Source organism: Triturus cristatus, chromosome 11 (assembly GCF_964204655.1).
Source record: "Triturus cristatus chromosome 11, aTriCri1.1, whole genome shotgun sequence".
In the NCBI taxonomy this organism is placed as follows: Eukaryota; Metazoa; Chordata; class Amphibia; order Caudata; family Salamandridae; genus Triturus; species Triturus cristatus.
Window position 1 is genome coordinate 375,022,476 of NC_140594.1, and position 23,813 is coordinate 375,046,288.

General features: G+C 45.6%; 2 long non-coding RNA genes across 2 annotated transcripts in view; one reads left to right on the plus strand and one right to left on the minus strand.

Moving 5' to 3' along the window:
- Positions 1-5,790, minus strand: part of LOC146784218 (uncharacterized) — a 603,578-nt gene extending 597,788 nt beyond the window's left edge. Inside the window, exon 1 of the long non-coding RNA XR_014970515.1 lies at positions 5,672-5,790. This is a non-coding gene — a long non-coding RNA (uncharacterized LOC146784218). The remainder of the gene's footprint in view (positions 1-5,671) is intronic.
- Positions 5,791-5,853: 63 nt separating this feature from the next.
- Positions 5,854-23,466, plus strand: LOC146784219 (uncharacterized). Its single transcript, XR_014970514.1, has 3 exons — positions 5,854-5,989; positions 15,520-15,659; positions 23,228-23,466. It is a non-coding gene; the product is annotated as an uncharacterized LOC146784219 (long non-coding RNA).
- The last annotated feature ends 347 nt before the right edge of the window (positions 23,467-23,813 follow it).

Below are 23,813 nucleotides of genomic sequence, written 5' to 3' on the forward strand. Positions count from 1 at the left end.
CATTATGGTGCTGTGGAGTTCGTAATGACAAACTCCCAGACCATATAATCTTTATGGCTTTACTGCACTTACAATGTCTAAGAATAAACTTAGAAACTGTAGGGTTACAGTGCTCCTGCAACTTTACCCTCACCAGTTGTAGGAAAGTAGGATCTGCTTTTATGGTTACCCCCACTTTTTGCTTGATGTGATGCTGTTTCTGACTAGTCTCACTGGGATCCTGGTAATCAGGACCCCAGACCCTGTGCTTTCTCCCCTAAGTCGGTTTTGTAAGTACTTAGGTATATGCCAGATTGGACACTGGTGCAACCTTATCAGTCCCTAGTATATGGTACTAAGGTACCCATGGCATAGCTACACCAGGGGTCCCCTATCGGCTGAAGCATGTATTATGCCACCCATGGGAGACCACTCAAATTTTAACTACAGGCCTGCCATTGCAGCATGTGTAAGCTGCTGCTAGCACCACTTACGAAAGATATAGGTTTGCCTATATCTAAGGTCACTGCTCTTAAAACCTATCAGTCACCCCTAAAGCAGGCCTTAAAATCCTGAAGGCAGGGTGCTGGGTTCTACGTGTGAGGGTGCCCCTGCATGAGCAGACACCCCTACAGCCCATGAAGTCCATTCTTCCGCGTTGTAAGTGAGACAGCAATATGACATATAGAGGGGCACCGCATCATTATACGGTGACCATCTCGAAACTGGCCGTAACAAATCCTATCACTTTTGGTATCAAACATGTTGGAATCATACCCTCACACCATAAAAGGTGTAGGAGGTATGATTCCATGCACCGTAAAGCGTCTTTGGGAGGCACTTGGTGCTCCTGGTACCAGTCTTCCAGACCCAGACAGCAAGCTAGGTCTGCTGCCAGCCAGAGACACGTTTCTGCCCTCCTGCTGCTGAGCCAAGCTCGGGGAGAGGAAGGCAGAACAATAGGTATCCAGTCACAGGGAGGTGTGACCACCTCCCAGATGGGGTTTAGTGTATTGGGGCAGGGTGGGGGCGCTTGCCAGCGCCACATAGTCTGCGTGCAGGGCACACTTGGTGCTCTTCATGCATAGTCCAGCTCAAATCAGTTCAGGGAGCCGTTGGCTCCTGCTCTGGTGTGAAACTGGACAAAGGACAGGGAAGTATCCTCCCCCTTGTTCAGCGGCTCCTTAAAGTGGAACCCCTGTATCGTCCCAACCCTTTCCTTAGGATATTTAAGGGCGTACCTGAGGGCGGGTCCCTAGATTCGTCGCCGGACAAGATACATTTCTGACACCACTTCTTCCACAGTCTGGGCACTCTGGACTTGCTCTGGGCATCAAGGCTGCAACCGGGAAGACACCTGCTGCTCCTGATCGCCTTGACCTGCTCGTCTACTGCAACGTCCGTGCCTGTGCACCACACAAGAACCTAACAAGGCCTGTGGCCATCCAAGACACCTGAAGGAATCTCCCTTGAAGTGAAGGAGTCACTTCCCTGCATCTGCAGGCACTGCAACTAAGCTGACCGGTCTGCTGATCCTGGGCTGCCACGGACTCCGAAAGGCTCAGCAACACAGGTGGTGGTTCTTCTCATCCTCCAAGGCCTGCCCTGACCTTTCACCAAGTTTAAATCCAGTATCCCTCGTCGGAGCCACAGGAACCGAACCCCTCTGCACTGCATCGACTTGCAGTTGCAAAGGCTTGTTGGCTTCCTTCCACCAAGATCTTCGGGCTCCAATTTGCCCCAACCTCATGCATCTCAAGTGACCAAGATCTTTGTCCTCAATGCTTCACCTGCATCATGGGCTTGCATCTTTGGTGAGCTACTCGAGGTCCTCTCGCGCCTCCAGTGCCTCTGGCCTGTGGGTCCTCTTGAGGGTCATCTTTGAATTCTTTGAGCTCTCTGATTGCTTGGGTCCTGCCCTGACTCCCCTGCTTGTGGTGAGTCTCCTAGACCTTGCTGGCTCAGACATTGCACGTCCTTCAGCTTTCATGTTGGTAACAGTTGTCAAGGCTTATTGGTGCTCCTGACGGTCACCAACCCCTCAACTCTCGATATCCAACGTGGGACAGCTCGTATCTAGCTCCTGGTCATCCACAGCATCGCCTGGTCCACACAGCTGCAGTTTCAAGGTCACCGTCAGCCTCCCTGCAACACTTGACATCGGTGGGCATTCGTCTTCCGTGCCTCCTGGTCACTCCTGAGTGGCATAGACTCTGTCCCCTCTGCTTACATGTTCTTCTCATCTTGAATCCACCTTTGGGTTCCACCAGACACTTTCACCTTCTCCAGCAGCAGCATCTTCCTGAAGGCCTCCATTAACTTTGACAGCGGTTTCTGATGCCACTTGACACCTATGCACCCGGCTTTCCTGGTGCAGGTATCCTGGTTTCTAAAGTATCCACGGGTGGGGTGGCTCTCCAACCTTTGGTCTTCAACAGGGTTTCTTCATGGTCCACTCGGAAGGGTCTTACTTCTTTGAAATTGCAACCGCGATGTACCCGTTGACTTGCATTGATCCCGCGGTCGTTTTCCCACTCTGCACACAAACTCCGTGGGGCTCCTGGTTACTTACTTTGGGTGGTTCCTTGGATCCCCAGCACTTCTACGTCTTCTGGGTATAGTCTTGACTTAAGTTGTGGTTCACATACCAGTATTTTAGTATATGATTTAGTCTCCCTCTGGTGATCACTGTGTATTTCGTGCTACTTACCTGTTTCTATTACAAAGTATTGTGTATATCTCCGGCTAGGAGATATCTGTATGCGTTAGTGAGGGTCTCATAATAAACACTTATTTTTATAAATACACTATGTGGTTCTTTTTCACTTAGTCTATACCTATGGGATTATGTTCAGGTAAAACAAGCTGCTTTACACTCCTTCTGGACTAAGCCTGAAGGCTGTTGTCCACAGCTACCACTTACAGAGCTTTCTATGGTTGTCTAAGACCGCTAAAATCACCATAAGGGTTGTCTGGATTGGTGCAAGGTGCCGACTTACATAAGTGTACACCATATACCAAGCCAGCTTCAAACACCAGTGGTATAGTGCACCCAGCTAGATGGGTGTCTCACCTATACCATAGGCAGTGGGCTGTAGGCACGGCACACAGGTATTTGTCAACAAAGGTGGGTTCTCTCAGTGCACTCGTTTATCAGAATTATTCCTCTTTATATTTAAATTTAAGTTGTGTGCTACTCCATCCTCAGTACTGTGTCTTGCAGTGCCATGCAACGTAATATAAATGATTGACAGGTTAGGCAAACTGGTCCCCGATGGATGTGTGCACTTTTACTTTGAAACTGATATGTTTTTTCTCCGAAATTCAAGCGATCAATAAAAAATACTTTAATCTCACTTCTTTCTTGATTTCGTCATCAAATGTATTGGTAAATATTTTCATGGTTTGATAATCCAAACATATTAATTTGTGGATATAATCTCCAAATTTTTACACAACCCAATGCATTTCGGGTCTAAATTGACCTCCTCATCTGGGGTCGGAAAAATGATAAAAAAACAGGAGCCAGTTCAGTGCAAACATTCTTACAATTCCTGTAAAAGCCTCCATAATCTAAAAGACATTCAGAATCCTGACCTAATAAGCAAATTAATATCATACATGCGTCGTATATGTCAAAATAGTGATACCAAGTTCCAGCAATTCTGAATGACCACAAACACCACCGACTTGTGGTTAAAGACGTATTTATTACTGCTCATCTCAACAACAGCTTCCAGGGAATGAGTCTATGCTTCAAGCACAAACATTCCATCACCCAGGAGACAATAGAACATTCATAGTGCCATGACAACACCACATAAGCTATTACAAATTCATAAAAGCGTTATCATATTTATGCTCTGCAACTGGTTAATTTCAATGATTGAAACCCAAAATCTATCCTCGAAAAACATTTATGCCCCAAAGTTTAGCATTGCTGAATGTGTTCCACTACTGATATCAAAAAACAATATAGAAACTAAACTAAACTGCTATCCCATCCAGTATTAAAACTATTCTAGCATATACTTTAAACACATTTAAAGGAGAACCTTATGGAGCATGACAAAGGCGACTTAGTCATCAATATTTCCAATGTCAATTTAACTGAGGCTCTAAAAAGGTTGCTAAATAAAGGAACTTCTTTTGTACCAGTTTAACAAAGCAATGTGGCAGAAACAGAAGTTGCAATTTTTAAATTTCTGCGATCTTTACGATTGAAAAAACTCTTTAGCACAATGCAAACATCAACTAATATCCAAGAGGATTTTGCATACAAAGTGTTTAAAGCAAAAAGCACTTTTTGCTCTCCAATTTCACATAAGACCATTGATGCTTTCGAGTGTCTCATCAAACAGGAAGTGAACAAAATATCCTTCACTGAAGGCAAAAATCTGAATATTTCTAAAAACGAATAGAGAACCTTGCAAAATATGGCTGAGAACCAACGCCTAACGTTACAGAAGGCAGATAAGGGAGGAGCATTAGTGGTAATGAAAACAGATTTTTACAAGACAAATGTGAATTCGCACGTGCACGATAAAAACATCTACCTACAATTAGAACAGGATCCAATAAAAGGATTTCAAAAAATCCTTAGACAAGTTCTGGAAATTAAGTGGATCACGGAAACGATGTATACGTTTTTGGATATCGAATATCCTCGTCGCCTACAATTATATGTGTTGCCAAAGGTGCACAAAAACCTCATGCAACCTCCATTTAGAACAATAGTTTCAGCTTGCGGATCTATATCGGAACCCATAGGGCAATATTTGGACTTCTTTTTTCAGCTCATGGTACAAAAATGGAACACTTACATCAAGGATACAACTGCTTTTTTGAACATACTGAAGTCAGTGCAACAACAGGATAGGGAAACGTGGTGTTTATGTACAGTGGACGTCACCTCCTTATATACTTCCATTCCACATAATGAAGGAATGGAAGCGATTGAATGGTTTCTGTTAAACAACGAATGTACAGGAGCAAATAAAATCTTCCTGTTGGAGCTTATGCATTTTGCATTATATCACAGTTATTTTCAATGGCAAGGAACCTTTTTTTCACAATGCAATGCAACTTCGATCGGCTTTGCCGGAGCCCCCTCATATGCGAATATCTTTATGTCAAAGTTTGAATATGATCATATTCTTCATAATCCTGTATGGTGTAAAAACCTGGTCATTTTCAAAAGATATATGGATTATATTTTCATCATTTGGAAGGGTGAATTGAAACAACTTCAGGACAACATAATGAAGCTCAATCTATGCCACAATCATAGTAAATTCACATATCAAATTAAAAAAGAAAGAATTTCATTTTTGGACGTTTTGGTGCAGATAGATGAAAAAGGACTCAAAACCAATTTATTCACAAAAGCAACAGATCGCAATAACTGTTTGCACTATAAAAGCTTTCATCAGGAGTAATTAAAAAGACACCTTCCGTTGTCACAATTTATTAGACTTAAGAGAATTACATCTGATCCACAAGAGGCACTGGAAACAATCAATAGTTATGCCACAAAATACAAACAAAGAGGATATCCTAACCACATAATTGAAGAATCCATCAAACAAGTAAGCACCTAGGACAGACATTGTGGAAACCAAAAGAATCCGGGGAAGCCCACAGGGAACATGGCGGCCCGCTAGGAAGCCGGTCCCGAGCCGCTCTCACTGACCTGTTGGATATGGACTCCCGTTGATTTTCGCAGCCCTAATTGACGACGTCTCTCTCTTCACTTCCTCTATTCTCGCCGCGGCCACGGTCCGATTGGGGGCCCGGCGGCGTACTGTGTGGAGTAACCGTGGGGGCTCGGCTGTTCTCGGAAGACTGTGAACGCCGATTTCGATCTCTGCCCCAGGGTAGCGCGCTGACGCTTCACGGCTGCGTCTGGGAAACGAAGAGGTGCTGAGGAGGAGAGGAGTATGCCGTTAATGCCGCTTACTGTCGGGAACCGGGGGTCATTCACTCCTGCCGGTCTCTGCCCAAAAGTTCGGTGAGCATATAGGGAGAAGATCCAGTACGGGGGAGAGGCGCTATAGTGGTTCAGGGGAGGAAAGGGAAACATGTGTTTTATATACTGATGAACTTGTATACGTACCCAGGTTCATTGCACTCATGATTCTGGATGTGTACCGGATCAACTTTCGCACTTTTGAGGGCAGCCGGAGCACTCGGTGATACTTGACGCGCCCGGTTTCACACTTTTGAGTTACCTGCTTGCTACTGGGTGGGCTTCGGGCGAAAACAGTACGCCCTGCTCACGCTGCTCCATAGAAAGAGTTCAGAGTACTTGTCTATCTCAGACTGCGGGGCTCCCCTCGAGGTACTTTGGATGGATGCCCCCTAAAAAATCATAGCCAGTTAAAAGGGGTCATGGTAGGGCATGGTATGGTTTTTAAGTCTATGGAGTCTGCCCCTCAGCAAGGTGGGGGGAAAAAAGCTATCTAAGGGGGATATCTCAATTCCACCGTGTAAAACACTACTAGTCCTCCCCTCTAGCCTTATTCCAGATAGTGAGGCTTCAGTAGGTAAAAGATATAAACTTAGGTCTGGTGTATTCTGTAGCATCGTGCTACAAATAATGACAGACGCCCTTTACGATTTCTCAGGAGCTTTATTCTCTACTCCTTATCTCTACCTCGTCCCTATTCTAACTGCCCACTTCTCTCCTCGCTCCTCCTCTTCCCCTCGCCCCAAGGCTCCGCCCCCGCCAGCTACTAGAATGCTCACAACCTTACATCTCCCCCTTTGTTACTAAAGCTTGTGACAGTGCTCACATCTCTTCGATCAACCGTCTCGGTTTTTGAATATCTCTTCTTGGCCGGAGGGACAGGCCTTCAGACACAGTTCCATTGCCGCCCTCAGCGTCCCGTTCCTGACCTATAGGTGTTCGACCATGCCCTTCACAGTGTCCAGTCACAGACGTTGTAGGCCCCAGCGTGAGTGTCTCTTTCATGGTGAGACCGCATCTTTGAAGGTGGGGGGCATTGCGAGTGGTGCGCCTGTTTTCCGACTCAGCCGTCAGCGCGGTACTCGTTCGTCTAGTGACTGTGAGGGGCGTTGCCCGGAACCAACAGTCCGTTTCCTTACTTGGTTCTTGTTTGACCACGACGCAATCCCCTTCCCGAGGCGAGAGAGATCTGGCTCGTCTCTTGTGGTCCGTAGAATTTCTCATGCTCTCCTTGTCAGCGCGATCAGCGTTAGTTACTATTTCTTGGTGAAGATGACCTGATGACACCGGTCTTGATGCCCCCTCCCAAGTGGGTATCCGCGTCCAGATGGGGCGCCCTAACATGAGTGTCGCTGGACATTTGCCTGTCGTGGCATTGGGTGTTGTTCGATATGCTCGAAGCACTTCGTTGAGAGCCATTTGCAAATCTCGTCTATCACAGGTAGCCTGCTGGAGAGTCTCTTTGAGTATGGCCATAAACCTCTCACCAGTGCCATTGGCTTGTGACCACACAGGTGTTATCCGCCGTAGCCGGACACCCACGGATTTCGCAAAGTCGCTGAATTTCCGTCCAGTGAACGATGGGCTATTGTCTGTTTTCAGTTCCTTGGGCACACCCCAGGCTGCAAAGACTTCATCTAGAACCGCAATGGTGGCGGCAGCACTGGTGGACGGCACAAACTGGGCAATGGGAAACCGGGAGTACTCGTCCATTATTACGAGAACATATTTGCCTGATTGCATTGGGCCATAAAAGTCCAGGGCTAGTTCGTGCCACACTCCAGGCGGCGGCGGTGTCATCTGACTCGGGGCCGGAAGATCACCGTGCCCTACTATTGGACACTGTGGATACTCTTTCAGGGTGGCATGAGGGGTGGTCTCCAGGGGGCCCGCAGGCGGTCGCGCTTGATCCTCCCCAAGGTGGACATCTTCCTCCACAACGGACAGTCCAAGTGAGTGTGGTGCCCTGGGGTGTCGCGACTTGTAGTCAGCCACGTTGACTGATTTGCCTGGCTTGTACACGATGTCATTGTCATTGCTGACGCGATAGAGAACTTCCACCAGACGCAGCCGCTCGGCCGTCGGCAGGCTAAGGAGACAGTCAGCCTCCGGCCCTTCTATGACGTGGATCACAGCGGGAACTGACATTGTGTTGTGTCTCAGCGTAGTTGAAAACTTCCCGAGGCAAGGGAGGGGCTTCCTGGACATCCAGGTGTAGACCCGAACAAATGCAGGACTCAGGCGCGGGAGGGGTTTCATTTTTTTGTACTCCGTCACCGGAATGTAATTTAGTGACGCTCCGCTGTCCATCACAAATTTTGTGGCATGTCCACCGACGCTGATGTCCAGTCGGGAATATTTCTTAAGTTGGTCCGGGTCGGCAACCATGCTCGCGTATTCAATTGAATATTCTTGTTCGTCTGATGTCGATCTAGAGTCCCGAGAGGGTGATCTCCTCGACCATCGCGATGTCCGCGACTCCCTGCTGGAGTGCGATGATCTTGATGACGACTTTGGGCGACCATGCACCGCTCGCGCATGTTGCCGGCAAGTGTCACTCCGCGACGTCACGGGCGGTTTCTTTCCTTTCTCGCGGCGATACTCTCCGCACATGGCTTCAAAGTGACTGCTCCGACCACACTTGCGGCACTGCTGGCCCATAGCCGGGCACACTCTGGAGTGTGGGAAGTCGTACCCGCATCTGTAACATTTTTGTGCTGTCGCCTTCTTCACATAATCATGTCGTCTGTTGTTTCTCCCCGAGTCCGGTCGACGGTGCCCAGAATGGCGCCGGCGCGATGATGGCCGATCGTGTCGCCCGCGCTCCCTGGACCCTCGGCGAGGGCGACCGGTTCGCACCTGACATATCTGCTCTCGGCGTTCCGTACGCCCTGCTTCCATGGTCTTGGCCTGCTCCTCGGTCTGGTCATGCACTCTCGTCAGTTCCTCTATTTCGTCTAGGGTGTGACTTTTCTTTAACAATTTTCTTCGGAGGGTCTCAGATTGACAGCCGTCAATGACACGCAGCCGTATGGCATCCTCCGTAGAGAATGCTTCAAAGTTGCAGTGGCGTGCCAACCGTCGTAGTCGGGTTATGTATGTGTTCATCGCTTCATCCTTTACTTGGTGCGCCCGCTGGAACACATACCTCTCGTAGTCTACATTTTTTTTGTGTAAAAATTTCTTATCCAGGGCTTCCCGTACCTTGGCGTACGTCCCTGCATCCGCAGCTGGGATTTCCTTAATTATCTTGCTAATGTCCTTTCCCACGAGGTTTCGAAGCGCAATCAGTTGGTCCTCATCGCCGAGGACCTTGGAACCTTTGATGTAGTCCTCAAAGTCCTCGATCCACTCCTCCCACCGAGGGCCCATGCTGCTACCGACTACAAGCGTCAGGGGCTCCGGAGGGCGCAGATGTGACAGCCCTATGACGATGGGTTTGGCCTCCTGTCGGGTCGGTGATCCTTGATTCGACATTGTGAATCCCGTGCGCTCGGGTCAGTTCACTTCAGTCGGCTTGCGTGCTCGCACCTGCGTTTGTAGCACACTTGTCTCGGGTTTGCTCGTGCTTGTTTGTTTCTTTGTCTTGGCTTTGCTTGTGCTTGTTTGTTTCTTCGTCTTGGCTTTGCTCGTGCTTGTTTGTTCCTTTATCTTGGCTTTGCTCGTGCTTGTTTGTTCCTTTATCTTGGCTTTGCTCGTGCTTGTTTGTTTCTTTATCTTGGCTTTGCTCGTGCTTGTTTGTTCCTTTGGCTTGGCTTTGCTCGTGCTTGTTTGTTCCTTTATCTTGGCTTTGCTTGTGCTTGTTGATGACTTATCCTGGGTATGCTTATGCTTGTTTGTTCTCCCTCAGTGAATCCTAGGCGCCTGACTTCAAGATGGCCGCCAATTCACTTTAATGGGGGGTGTCCCAGGAGGATTGCCTGACTTCAAGATGGCCGCCGTCCCTGCACACACGCGCGAGGCTCTCTCCCGGCTCATTCAGTCTACTACAAGTTGGACTCACCGGCGGGCATCTTCAGGGGTGGCACCCTCCAGTCCCTGCTCATTCACGGCGGCGACAGCTACCAGGTGAGGTCGGGGTGGGCTCCCGCCTTGTTCTGCAGCTTCCCGCTCTTCTTGCGCGCCGACCCTGCCAAAGCTCACGCATCGGGCGTGAGATTAGCCGGCAGCGAGGGATTTTCGGTCTTCGTTTTTCTTTTATTTTTTTTGCGCGCTCAACAGCGCTTACAGGCAGGCTTTTGGAGACAGCGTCTCCAGCGTCAGGCACCTTCTCCTTCACTCTGGGGACACGAGGCGGGGTCGGGGTAGGCTCCCGACTTCCGTAGTCACTGGTGGCATCCAGAGGTGCTCAATCGCCTCAGGCAGGTCCGGTTCTTCACCACGCTCCAGGGCTCTGTAACTGGTGTGGGCTTGCTCATCCCACCCTCGTCGCCAGTTGTAGCATCGTGCTACAAATAATGACAGACGCCCTTTACGATTTCTCAGGAGCTTTATTCTCTACTCCTTATCTCTACCTCGTCCCTATTCTAACTGCCCACTTCTCTCCTCGCTCCTCCTCTTCCCCTCGCCCCAAGGCTCCGCCCCCGCCAGCTACTAGAATGCTCACAACCTTACATATTCCTTGACAGAGAGCCTTCTTCTCAACAAGACACGCAGTCCAGCCAGCTTTCTGAGGTCTTGCAGAATAAACACAAGCATAGGACCCTTCCAGCTAAATCAAGGAAAGCTACCCTGGAGAGGTGTGGTGCAGCGGCCAGGGTAGCGGACTTCAGAGCACAGGGCTCATGGTTCGATCTCCGGCGGCAGCTCAGCTCAGCACCATGTGACTCTGGGCAATAGCTCACTTAATTTCCACAACGGCCCCCAGCGCCTTCAGACCCGTAAGGGTGAGTAGTTCGCGCTTTACAAATACGGATTTACCCTTGTAAAGGAAAAAAAGGAGAAAAGGAAAAAGCCCTCCCTAGTGCCTGCTAGGGTGACCCCCTCACTTAGATCCTACTTTAAACTCAATACACAAGGCGGTATGGAAAACGCCAAGCAAGGTACATCTGTACCGGGGGCCTCCCCACTAACAAATCCATCCATAACGGTATCAAGTAGATTCTCTCCTTTGAGTGAGCCACCCACTACATTGGGGGAAAGCAGTCAGAAGGAGGCTGATCGGATAAGTGATGCAGCTCCAGTGGCGGCCCTAGTGGAAGCACAAGGCTCGGATCAAATACAAGGGATGTTGAGCCAACTGTCTCTTGAGATTGGGGAACGTTTCTCCACCTTGGAAATTAATCAAAAAAAGATCCAGGCCTCTTGCACCAGCTTGGAGTAAAACATCTCTACTCTGGCGCATCCTATGGAAGATCTTGAAAATAAAGTGGAGGAGCTCAGGTTGGAGGTGAAGGGCAATACTCGGGATGAAGGAAAGAGAAAGGTATCTTTCGAAAAGGCTGGAGAGACTTGAAAATAACTCCAGGAGGAATAATATCAGGATTTTGGTCTTAAGAGAAGGACTGGAAGGAGACAATATTAAATATATTCTTTTAGAGCTCCTATCTAAAGCTTTCCCGCAGGTAGCCTCGGCGTCTGTTTGGGAAACAGAGATTCAAAGAATCCACAGGGACCCATTTAAGTTGAACCCGGGACGGAAAAAGCCTAGGAAAATTTTGGTTTATATTCAATTGTATCATCTTAAAGAACAACTGCTCGGGGCTGCTCTTAAACTTAAGAGTATACTGGTTCAAGATGCATCTTTTAGAATAAGATCAGACATATCCCGTATTACAGAGGATAGAAGGTGGAAACTGGGTAAGCAGATAGACTCGCTGAGAGAGCTTGGTGCTCAAGTACAATTAAGATTTCCTGCCTTCTTGAAAGTCATGTGGGCTAATAAGATGTACAACTTTAGATTCCCTGAGGAAGTAGATTTTTTTTTTAAACATAATAAACCTCAGCTAGTGGGCTCTATTTTAGCACTTGGAGGGATTCCAGTTATTAGTGATAATGAATTGTATTCTTTTTTTTTTTTTTTTAGGTTAGTGAGTTGCGGCTCAAAGTGGCAATTGTTAGTTGCCAATGAGTAGTCAGGGAGGGCTCCCATGGGAGGGTAGGGGACTGGGGCACGTGTGTAGGTGGGGAGCATTGGAACAACATTTTAAAAAACTCATAATAGTAACCTCATAAGATTTAACATCTTCTCATAGATGCAGCAAGGGGAGGGTTTAGGATATTGATGGAGGATAGATCTAGTCCCAGGGGAGGTGGATGCTTGGAGGCTCTATGTTGGAACGTGAATGGACTAAGAGTCAAGAGAAGGCAGCACCTGGTTATGCAATACCTCAAAATAGTCCAGCCAGGATCCTCTTGGTTCAAGAGACACATTTGTTACAGTTTGAATGTATGGCATTGTTTGGTAAGCAAAGATGGGTTGCTAAGATTGTAGCTTCTGATCAACAATGCTTTTTGAAGAGGGTGGCCATAATCCTTAAGGTAAATTTTGGAGTAGAGCTGATCAAGTCGCAGGTGGATGACAGAGGACATTGGGTAAAAGCTGAGGTCAGGTGTCAGGGTGCTAAATATACTTTAGCCAGCTATTATGGGCCCAATGAGGTCGATATCTGTCCACTAAATAACCTCTGCCTTGCTTTGGAAGATTTTGAGGCTCCCCTGATATTAGGCGGAGATTTTAATGTTCTTTTAAATAACAAATTAGATAGATCTTCCTCCAGAACGCAGATAGCAGCACCACGGGTTAAAGCTCATCTAGCTGCAATACTAAAAAATCTCAATCTTTGTGACGTTTGGCAGAAAAAAAAGGGCGATGCTAGGGAGTATTCCTTTTATAGCAAAAAAAAATGGTCATTACTCTAGAATTGATTACATCTTCATAGAACTTCCGTAATTGGGGAATGTTAGGCAAATTGAATATCTCCCTAACCATCTCTCTGATCATGGGGCTATAGCTTTTAATCTGGTACTTCATTCAGAGCCCACCGTAAGGTGTTGGACTCTGAATAGGAGTCTTCTCCTTCAACCTTTTTTTCCTGGCCTAATAAAGAGGGAAGCAGCTATTTTTTTCCAGCACAATTTGAATTCAGCTCCTCTATATATAGTGTGGGATGCCTTTAAGGCTTGGCTGAGAGGGACGCTGAAGAGCATAGCCAGAGCTTGGGCCAGAACCACAAAAAAAAAAGATGACAGACCTGGAAGGGCAGTTGGCAGAAGCCGAGGAAGCTTTAAAGTTTGAACTGGCCCCTGATACGGAGAAAGAAAGTTTCTAGGGAGGATCGAAGATCTCCAGTTGAAGTTTAGACTTAAAACGGAAGAGATTATGCTCCAGAAGTGGGAAGCAAGTAAAATGAGGGATTTTGATCAAGGTGAGAACTGTTGTAAGCTTCTCGCTATAAAGAGCAGAGTAGACAGGTCAACTAGTTGCATCATTAAGATCAAAGTGGGTAACCAGGTTATGAAGGACAAAGGTAATATTGAACAGGCCTTCATGGAATTCTTTCAAGATTTATATCATGAGGATCTATCGGCTGAGAATGAGGTCATAGACTACTGGCTTACTGGGAAACAGCTTCCTAAGCTGAATCCGGACAGTCAAAAAACACTTACCCAAGACATAACAGGGAGCGAGTTACTTGATATCTTAAATAAAGTAAAGAAAGGGAAAGCTGCGATTCCATCGGAGGTCTATGTCTTAATGTACGAGGAAATTATTCTGGTCTGACTGAAATTGTTTAATGAAATTCTTAGAGGCACCTCCCCCTTACCTGACTCTTGGAGAGATGCTGTCATTAAATTGATATTGAAACCAGGGAAGGGCTCTACCCAGTGCCAGTCCTAAAGGCCGATATCCCTGCTAAACTGTGACTATAAGATCTTTGCAAGGATTTTGAATGCTCGGCTTTGTAAGATCGTGGGGTCGATAGTTCATGACGATCAGAAGGGATTCCTTCCGGTTAGGCAGGTGCTGGATTTGGTGCACACCTTAATTGGCGTGGTTGACTTGTTGGCAACGGCACAGAGCGCCCCCTCTCAATCATTTCTGTTGATGCAGCAAAAGTCTTTGATCAAGTTAATTGGCACTACTTGAATAGGGCCTCAAAGGCTTTTGGCTTTGGCAATATGTTTAGGGGGGTTCTCGGGAAAATCTATAAAGCTCCCCGGGCTCATATCTTGGTTAATGGCAGCCTCACAGCAGCGATCTCAATAGAGCGTGGTACTAGGCAGGGGTGCCCACTGTCTCCTATTCTTTTTGATCTGTATATTGAGCCTCTGGCACAGAGCTTAAGGCAGAAGGAAAAGATCTCCCCCTTTTGCTGTAAACAGGTTTACGAGGAAATTAACATTATATGCTGACGATTTGATCTCATTATCATCAAAAGTTAATGCTGCCCTAGCTGAGTTACTTGAGGAAGTGGAGACTTTTGGGAGGTTATCTGGCTATGAAGTTAACAACGATAAAACTGAGATCATGGCCTGGAACATCGCAGGTCAAGAAGTGAGGCTATCCAAGGGGTTAAGGCTATCCAAGGAGTTAAGATACCTTGGATACCAAGGAGTTAAGATACCTATTAACTCAAGATCTCAGATATCTCCCAAAAATTAATCTGGAGAGAGTCTCAAAGGATGTGGATGTTTTACTGAAAAGGTGGCAAAATATCCCGCTATCCCTTTATGGCTGGGTCAACCTGGTTAAAATGTGTTTCCTCCCCAAATATGCTTTTCTTTTTAACAATATCCCCCTGGAGTTTAATAAAGCTGAGTTACTTAAAATACAGGGCAAGATCTCCTAATTTATTTGGGCAGGCAAAGGGATCAGGTTGTCCTGGAAGAAACTAAGGCGTAAACTCCCACAGGGGGGATGAGTCTACCGGATTTTCAGTTGTACTGTTGGGCGTATCAATAAAATAATTGCAGGATGCTAATTCTTAGCCCAGACACTTCTTCGATTGGCAGTATGTTTACAGCTATGTTGAAGGATGTAGGGGAGGAAGAATTTATGTATAAATTTGGTGCCCCCAAATTCTACAAAAAAGGTCATCTGAAGATACTGTTTGTGGCGGCTAAACTATGGTTAGAATGTAGGGCCTCCTGTTTGGGATTGTCCTATTATAGTGTATGGGCTCCAGTTTGGGACTCTCCTGGGACACCTGAGTGCTTTCTGGATGCTCTGGCTCTACCTTTAAAGGGGGGTGAGTGTTGGAAAGATGTAGTGGCTGGCAATGAATGTCTCCCCTGGGACTTCTGGAGTATTCTCACTAATGGAGCTCTCTGCAGATTTAAGTTCTACCAAATTTCATCTTGGTGTAAGAGCCAACTCTGGCCATCATCACAGGAAAACCCCATGGAAGATGAGTTACAAGACCTGACTCCTAAAAAAAAAAGGAAGTAGCACTCTGGTATAATCACCTTCTGGCTGCAGTAGATAGGAAGCTGGAACATCCGCACCTAATCTGGGAGGAGAGCTTGCTGAGCCTGAAGGTGAAAAATCTTTGGCAAGTATCTGTAGACACACTTTACAAGGTGATTAAATCTGCTTTACTAAGAAGGAACCACTTCTTTACGCTTCACAGGATATATTGGTCTCCTCTCAAACTTTCTAAAATAAAGGGCAGCGGAGAAGCAAGATGTATGAGATGTGGTGTCCAGAAGGCAGACGATATTCATGTGTTTGCATCCTGCCAATCGATTCTAGAATTCTGGGGCAAAGTAGGTAAGTCTCTGACCGATGCTCTGGGCATTGAGGTTGAGGTAAGCCCCTCTCTTATTTTGTTTGGTACTGTTTTGACGCCTGAAGGGGCGCTGGGTTGCACAGGGGTACAGAATAAATTGGTGTTTTATTTGGTCCTCCTGGCTAGGAGGGAGATCTGCAAGTTATGGCATCAGGTGGCTCCCCCAACATGGAGAGCTTGGTGGAATTCAGTGAGATACTACAGGGACCTAGATCAGAAAGTCAATGTATATAGAGAGAGAACAGATCTAGGGCTATTTTGGAATTTGTTAGACCATTTAGATCCTGATTAAGCTATTCTATACGGTCCAATGATTAAACCTCTTGGTCAGCTCACAATGTGCACTGCGGGTGGTTCTCGTAAGAACATTAGCTGAGTTTGGAACCCCCAAGTTAGAAGCAGCAGGGGTGGATCAGCCCGAGAGTTTGCTATAGATACGCAGGTCATATGAGGACTACAAAAAAGAGCAACCAACTGTGTGTATCTTGAAATATTCCACAAAAGCTAATCAAATAAAAAATATAATTAAAAAGCTTGGATGATGATCCAAACAGAACCGGATCTTAAACCTTTATTTAATAAGAATGTACTTTTTGCATTCAAACGCTATTGTTACATCAAGGAACTGTTATCCAACAGAAGCGTGAAGAGTGCGAGGATAATGTATAAAGGTATGCAAAAGTGTGAAAACTGCACACACTGTAACAATGTCATAGTTGGAAACAAGTTCACACATCCAACACAAGGCTCGATTATTTCACTTCAACATTCTAGTACATGTGACACAACCAATGTAGAATACGCATTGAAATGTCCTTGCGGGAAGATATATGTTGGAAAGACAGAACGGAAAATTAAAGTACGGATAACTAAACATTAAAGTAATATCCGACTCAAGAATGTAAAATATACCGTAGACATGCACTGGCTAGAAGTAGGACATAACATCTCACAAGTATGATTCACTAGTCTAGAAGTGATTAAAACTCGACCGGATATGAATCCACATAAACATCTCACAAGATCTGAATTTTATTGGATTAAAAAATTGAACTCCATGCAGCCAAATGGGATGAATGATCGCATAGAACTCACATGTTTCTTATGAGCATGGATTTATAAAATTATTTATTATCTTGGTTGGCACATCGTGTATGCAGCTTCTGTAAATGTCAAAACAATGTCTAGTAATCTTCTAGTACTCAGAGAATTTATGCCTTATGGTTATTTTGATAGATCATGCCCCACACGCATATTTTGTAGCATAGAATAATATTGCCTATTCTTTATATATACATTCATCAGTTAGTGACAATGTGTTAGATTATTATTTTTTAAATATTTCAACTTGATTACGCTCTATGTCACCACCAAATCAGATATGTGGAGTTTAATGATTTATACCTCTCAGTTTGTTTAAACATGTTAACATGCCACTGTGAAATAGAAAATATAGGCGCGCAACTGCAGTTGAGCAATACAAATGAAGTTTTTTTACTTATTTTACTTTATTGCACTCTTGTGCGCATCAAACACTATACCAGGCACATCCACTTTAAATTTCAGAGCTCTAGGGGTTATTTAGTGACGTCATCACGTTGATGCGAAAGAGGAATCATAGGCACGTAGCGGTAATCGAGCACGGACTAGTCTTAGCCAAAATTCCCTGTATATTGAGTAAGTTTTAAGTATGTGTTAGAATAGTTTTAATATTGGATGGGATAGCGGTCTACTTTCATTTCTATATTGTTTTTCGATATCAGTAGTGGGACACATTCAGCAACGCTAAACTTTGGGGCATAAATGTTTTTAAAAAAATATCTTTTTATTAAATTTCAAATTAAGTCAATGGAAGCAGCACACATTTGCGCCACGCAGGGCGCATATCGTAAAAGAAAAGAAACAAATGAAACATTGCCTGGTGCAAAATGCATGCCTAGAGCAGATATTGTGACAATACACCTTCAATTCTCCATCCACAGTTCCAGCACTGTCACACAACCAGACTTAACAGGACCCATGAGCAGCGCAAACAACCATAAACATTTTAAGATTCAGTACCATCAGTAGTGGTAGAAGCTTGCAAATACTGTCGAAGTGGCTCCCAAATATCATTAGGCCTGGATGCGGAAGGTAATTCCTCTGCATAGATTGTTAGAGCTTCCCTACAATATATTAAATCTTTAATCCAATCTGGTATCCGAGGGCGAAGGCGACCATCCCAGGTCATAGCCACTCGCCTTTTAGCTAATAAAAGAGCAACGCGTGTAAATCTACCTAGCACCCGCTTTATCTGTGGTACATGACAAAGCAAGCACGCCGTTGGCGTGCACTGTATCATAACTCCCGTCATCCTACGTATATGACTGAGAATCTCCTTCCCGTATGTGTACACCGCCATGCAGTCCCACGCAAGATGGCAGAAGTCTGCATCGTCGTGCCCACATCTCCGACACCGCGCGGAGTCTCGAAGACCCATTTTGTACAATTTAAGAGGAGTATAGTATACCTGGTGTATAAATTTCAGATGTATAATACGTAGATTACCATTGGGCGATAACGTTCCTGTAAGGGTGCATATTTGTTCCCAGTCTTTCGCTGTTAAGGGGACCTCTAGCGCAGAATTCCATTGCTCCAGACTACTATCCACCCCCCTCCGCGCCTTCCCCTGCACTGATTTATATAACTTTGTAATTAGTTTCTTCTTAGATGGGACTACCAGCAGCAGCTGCAGTGAGAGAAGTGTCGGGGGCTCAGACGGAAACTCCGAATAATGACTTTTCAAAGCGCGCTTTAATCGGTGTGTAGTATATGTGAATAGCGGCGTGGGATTGCTAATGAATCCCAATTCAGTGTCTATCACGCACGTGCCCTCTGAATATACATCGCGCATGTGCGTTATTCCTACTTCTTTCAGCTCCCTAATAGGACCAGTCTCCTGCATAGCAGATAACGCCGCATGCCCCGCAAGCGGCATTGCCGGAGCATATAGAGGGAGCTTTCCTGCCATCCTGCCTATTGCCTGCCATGCCCCCACCGTCGCATCTATTGAGTTAATTTCGTGTTGGGTGTACCTCTTTTTACATGAGTTAGTATTCCAGACAGTGGTATGGGATATGCGTCTCCGTCCTCCACCGCCAAGTGAGGGGTAAAGTCATGTGGTCGGTACCAATAGTAAGCGTACTGAGCCTGAGCACATAAATAATAAATGTATAAGTCGGGTGCAGGCGCATAAATGTTTATCGGCAAGAACAACCCTTACTTATGGATTTTTGAGGATAGATTTTGGGTTTCAATCATTGAAATTAACCAGTTGCAGAGCATAAATATGATAACGCTTTTATGAATTGCTGGAATTTTGTATCACTATTTTGACATATACGAAGCATGTATGATATTAATTGGCTTATTAGGTCAGGATTCTGAATGTCTTTTCACTTAGATTATGGAGGCTGTTACAGGAATTGTAAGAATGTTTGAACTGAACTGGCTCTTGTGTTTTTTTAATCATTTTTCAGAACCCAGATGAAGGGTCAATTTAGACCCGAAATGCATTAGGTTGTGTAAAAATTTGGAGATCATATCCAGAAATGAATATGTTTGGATTATCAAACTATGAAAATATTTACCAATAAATTTGATGACGAAATCAAGAAAGAAGTGAGATTAAAGTATTTTTTATTGAATTAAAGTATCGCTTGAATTTCGGAGGAGAAACAAATCCGTTTCAAAGTAAAAGTGCACACATCCATCGGGGACCGGTTCGCCTAACCTGACAATCATTTGTATTACACAGGTATGTGTGCTATGTCGGCTCTTCACTTTTCCCTGCACCAAAACACGCAGCCTGCAATGGTAGTGTGTGCGTGTTAAGGTACAGGGCCTCTCCGGGTGGCACAATATGTGCTGCAGTCCTTAGAGGCCCTCCCTGGTCACAATGCCTTTGGTACCCATAGTACCTTTTACAAGGAACTTGCATGTGGCCAGAGAGGTGCCAATTGGGGGTACAAAGGTACAGTTTTAGGGAAAGAACACATGCTCTGGGTAGCTGATTAGCAAGAACGCAGGGCCCACTTAGTCAAGGAGCATCACACATCAGGCAAAAAGTGGAAAGCAACCATGCAAATAGGGGCACTTTCCTACATAATCCACTGTCCACAATCTCTTCTCTCCCCTGCCCAAAGGACATCATCCTTAGGTTTCATCATGGAATCCACATCCGCATCACAAAGCCTTCCCTCCTGGAAGATGGCGAAAATAAGGCACAAACTCCAACAGATGTTGACCAAGTCGCACACCTCCCTCAGGCAAATTGCCCAATTAGTAAGCCTCTTCTCTTTGTCTATGCATGCAATTATTTTGGGCCTCTTCACTATCGGTCCCTGCAGTGTCTGAATGTGCATCACATGTGGAAAGGACTGACATATGTGCAATTGGTGCCCTTGACAGACGAAGCCAGAGAAGAGATCACTTAATGACTCATCCATATGGAGGCATGGAACGGGTGGGCGATCTTCAGATCCACTCCTGATTTGATCATCAAATCAGATGCCAGCAGATCCAGCTGGGGCGCCTACTGTATGGATGTCTCCACAGGAGGAGGTTGGTCATTAGAAGACCATGACTTACTCATCAATCGCCTGGAACTCCTCGTTTGGGTCGTTCGTGGTCCGGTGTTGGACAAAAGATCGAATGCAGTCCTACATTTTGTTAAAGATGGACAATGTCTCAGTGGGAGATTCATCAAGCACCTGGGGGAAACTGGTTCCGGGTACTAGCAGACATGGCCAAGGACTTTGGGAATTTTTGTCTGGAACATCGTATCTCACACACTGCGGAGTACCTTCCACGTCGAGCCAACCATGTAGTATATTGCCTTTCCAGGCATCTCCAAGACTCCAGTTTATGGAAACTGGATCCTCTAGTCTTTCGGTGGATTGCCAGTGCCTGGGGTACCTTTCCACCAACCTGTTCACATCCTGATTCGATCATCAGCTCTCGAGGTTCTTCAGCTGGAGGCCAGCCCCTCAGGCAGCAGCGACAGACTCTTTTCCCCCTTCTCGATGATCACCAGGTCATCTGCTCAGATCCATTGGTAAGTGGCGGAGGTGGTCTTGACCACCCCCATTTGGCGGTCAAAAGTGTGGTTTCCAGTTCTCGTGGAACTTTCCTGGGATTCTCCAATTTGATTCCCCCTGTTTCCACACATTCGCCAGGCTCTGGAATGGTCGCCTCATCGGCTGGTAGCAGAGGGTTCCGTCCAGTTGATGGCATGGCAGATTACAGGCAATGCTGGACGCTCCCAGGCCTTCGACACCATGCTGAGTTCATCCTGTTCAAGGCCTGGGCAGACAGTACCACCAAACATTGCCGTTCATCCTGGTCAAAATGGGTTCATTGGTGTCTGTGACAGGGTCTGGATCCCGTGGTCACCGATGTGGTACAAGTCTTGAATTTTCTATCCAGCCTGGTGGAGGATGGGCTAGTGTTCCGTTCCATGAATGCATTTAAATCTGTCATATTAGCAGGGCACGCCCCTGTAGATGGGGCCCTGGTAGGGGAGCATCCTTTTGTTTACAGACATATTATAAGCATCTGCCCTTCCCTCCCACCAGAACCGCGTTATTCTATGCTATGGGACTGTTAAGATTTGCAATATACCCTAATATAGGCCTGGGTAGTCATCTAACCTTTCACCTAAATTTACCCTGCTGTTATATTACATTAGGGTTTTGGTACTGACCTTTTACCTAGTTAGGTGCTGCATAAATGTTGTGTGTTTTTTTTCTGAAAACTAGCCTCATTTATTGTGCATGAGGATTCTCAGAATCACAGCAGTATTACTATCTTCTGCATAATAACTTTGTATAAGGTTAATCACTATTGTCATCCTTTTTCGACATGACACAGCAAGGTAGAACCCCTGAAGGTACCTTTTGGGTATATAAGCGCCATATCTTTGCTAGGGCAGGCAGAGGAAAAAGACTTCCATGCTGACACGAGACGCTGAGGTTCCTGCATGCAGATACTCTAACACGCAGTGGTCCAACATCCCTCGCGGGGTGTCCATCTCGAGACCAAGACATGGTACTACGTACTCTCACTTCAGTTAATGGGGTTGGTTTTATCCTAGGGGGATTCTTGGTGATACACCTACATACATGCTAGGTGCATTTAGGTACATCTAGTTAGTGTTAGCATCGTAGGAGTACGCAGTATTACTGTCATGTGTTTATATGCCTGCATAAATTCATTCTTTTAGCACTACGGTAGAATTCTAACATCTATTTACTCTGTTGGTGCTCATAACCGTATTCATCTTTTTTTGTCTTATGGCTGTTACACGCATTTTACACTAGAATGACGCTGGTTCAATAAATGCTTATTGAATATCTCCCCATAGATTATTCTGTGTATCACTCTGAGTCAAAATGAGCACGAGTGACTGAGCGAAAAGTACTGTACTGTTTCCATGATCCCTGAAGGGACAGGGTTGTCATGTTCGATAGTTGCCAGAAACTACTTTCTCTCTGTTAAGAGGAGTTCATAGTGGCACTGTGAGCTAGCTGGTATACAGGCAAATATATCCAGTGGGGGTGTCTGGAATCAGTATGGACACCAGTCCCACAGTTTATGTTGTCCAAACATGCAGATCCTATATAGATTTATGGGAACTACATGACAGGACGTGAATGTAGTCCTGAATCTTTTCCTGTCTTGGCAGTCGACCAGGTATCTCTCCAGGAAGGAGCTTTCGGCCAAAATTGCGATGCTGTTATGCCTTTTTTCAGGCAGGTGGGTTTCAGATGTGGCCAGGGTATTTTCCCCGGATGGGGTGGTCTTTAAGTTGAGTAGACATACCAAGTCCAATACTCATACAATATCATAGCCTGCATTCAGTGATTCCCCAAAATTGTGTGTTGTCTGAAGGCATATGAAGATATAGCGCAAGAGGTCCGTCCTCTGGGCGTAAAACAGCTCCTCATAGCACTAAGAAAACCATATAAGGCAGTATTCTCGCCTACAATAGCCCGATGGCTCCGTTGGTTGATGCAGGAAGCAGGTATAGATGCAAAAGTGTTTGGAGCTCACTCTGCAAGGGGAGCAATGGCCTCCAAAGCATTCTGCCTCTGGACAAACCTAAAGGATTTAATGTGTACAGGGGACTGGTCCTCAGACTCAACCTTCAAGCGGTTTTACTTTAAGCCGGTGGTGGAAGTAGCACAGTGGTGGTAAGTAAGCCTTGAACTAGCATAATCCTCGCCTTCGGTCCTGATATAGAATGAATGAAAATTTGGCAAACAATGTGAAGGTAAGTTTAAATTCTATTAAGGACACGGAGGCGAGGATTATCTCACCTGGCAATCACTTCTGATGCGGACCCTCCCCATACTGTAGTAAGCAAGCTTGTCATTTGAAACATTTCAGTTTTACTTAATTATAGTCATTAAACCTGTGCAGTTCTCTGCCATTATATGACTCATATGCTTGCAATGTGACCTGTTGACACAAAAGAGAGTCAGATTACTGACATTATGTATCTTTGCAGGAAATGAAGTATCAAAACAGGATTCGTGAGACTGAACTTTTGGAGTGATTCACACGAGGAAAGAGGGAGTCCAAGTAGAGAAGAAGAACAATGTTGGGTTCTGTGTTGTGAACATGATAAGAGGACTAACGAACTGTTCTTTGTTTCGCTTATGCTCATGGGAAACGTAGTTTTAAAAACTAGTAAAATGGCTGCTGTTTGACATTATTGAATTAAAGCAAAGGAAGATAAAAGCATAATCCTCTCCTCCGTGTCCTTAATAGAAGGAAACTTACCTTCACATTGTTAGGCAAATTTTCATTCATACTTATATGTTGAAATTTGTCTCTGTAAATCCCTGTTTCTGCCATCGTTTCTAAATCCCCATTAAATCTGAAAGTATTAATCTCCACCACTTTTGCCTAACTTAGTGAAGACAAATAACTTTTTCCCTCACCTCCTCTCTCCTCTCGCTCTGTTCTCCTGCTCATATTGCTTTCGCCTGCACTTGCACATGAGCCTCGTTATATGGATGTGGTCTCAGTTTGGTGAACAATCTGTCTGTCCGTAAGCTCAACATCTCCCTCAGAGTCACTCTCATTTTTTC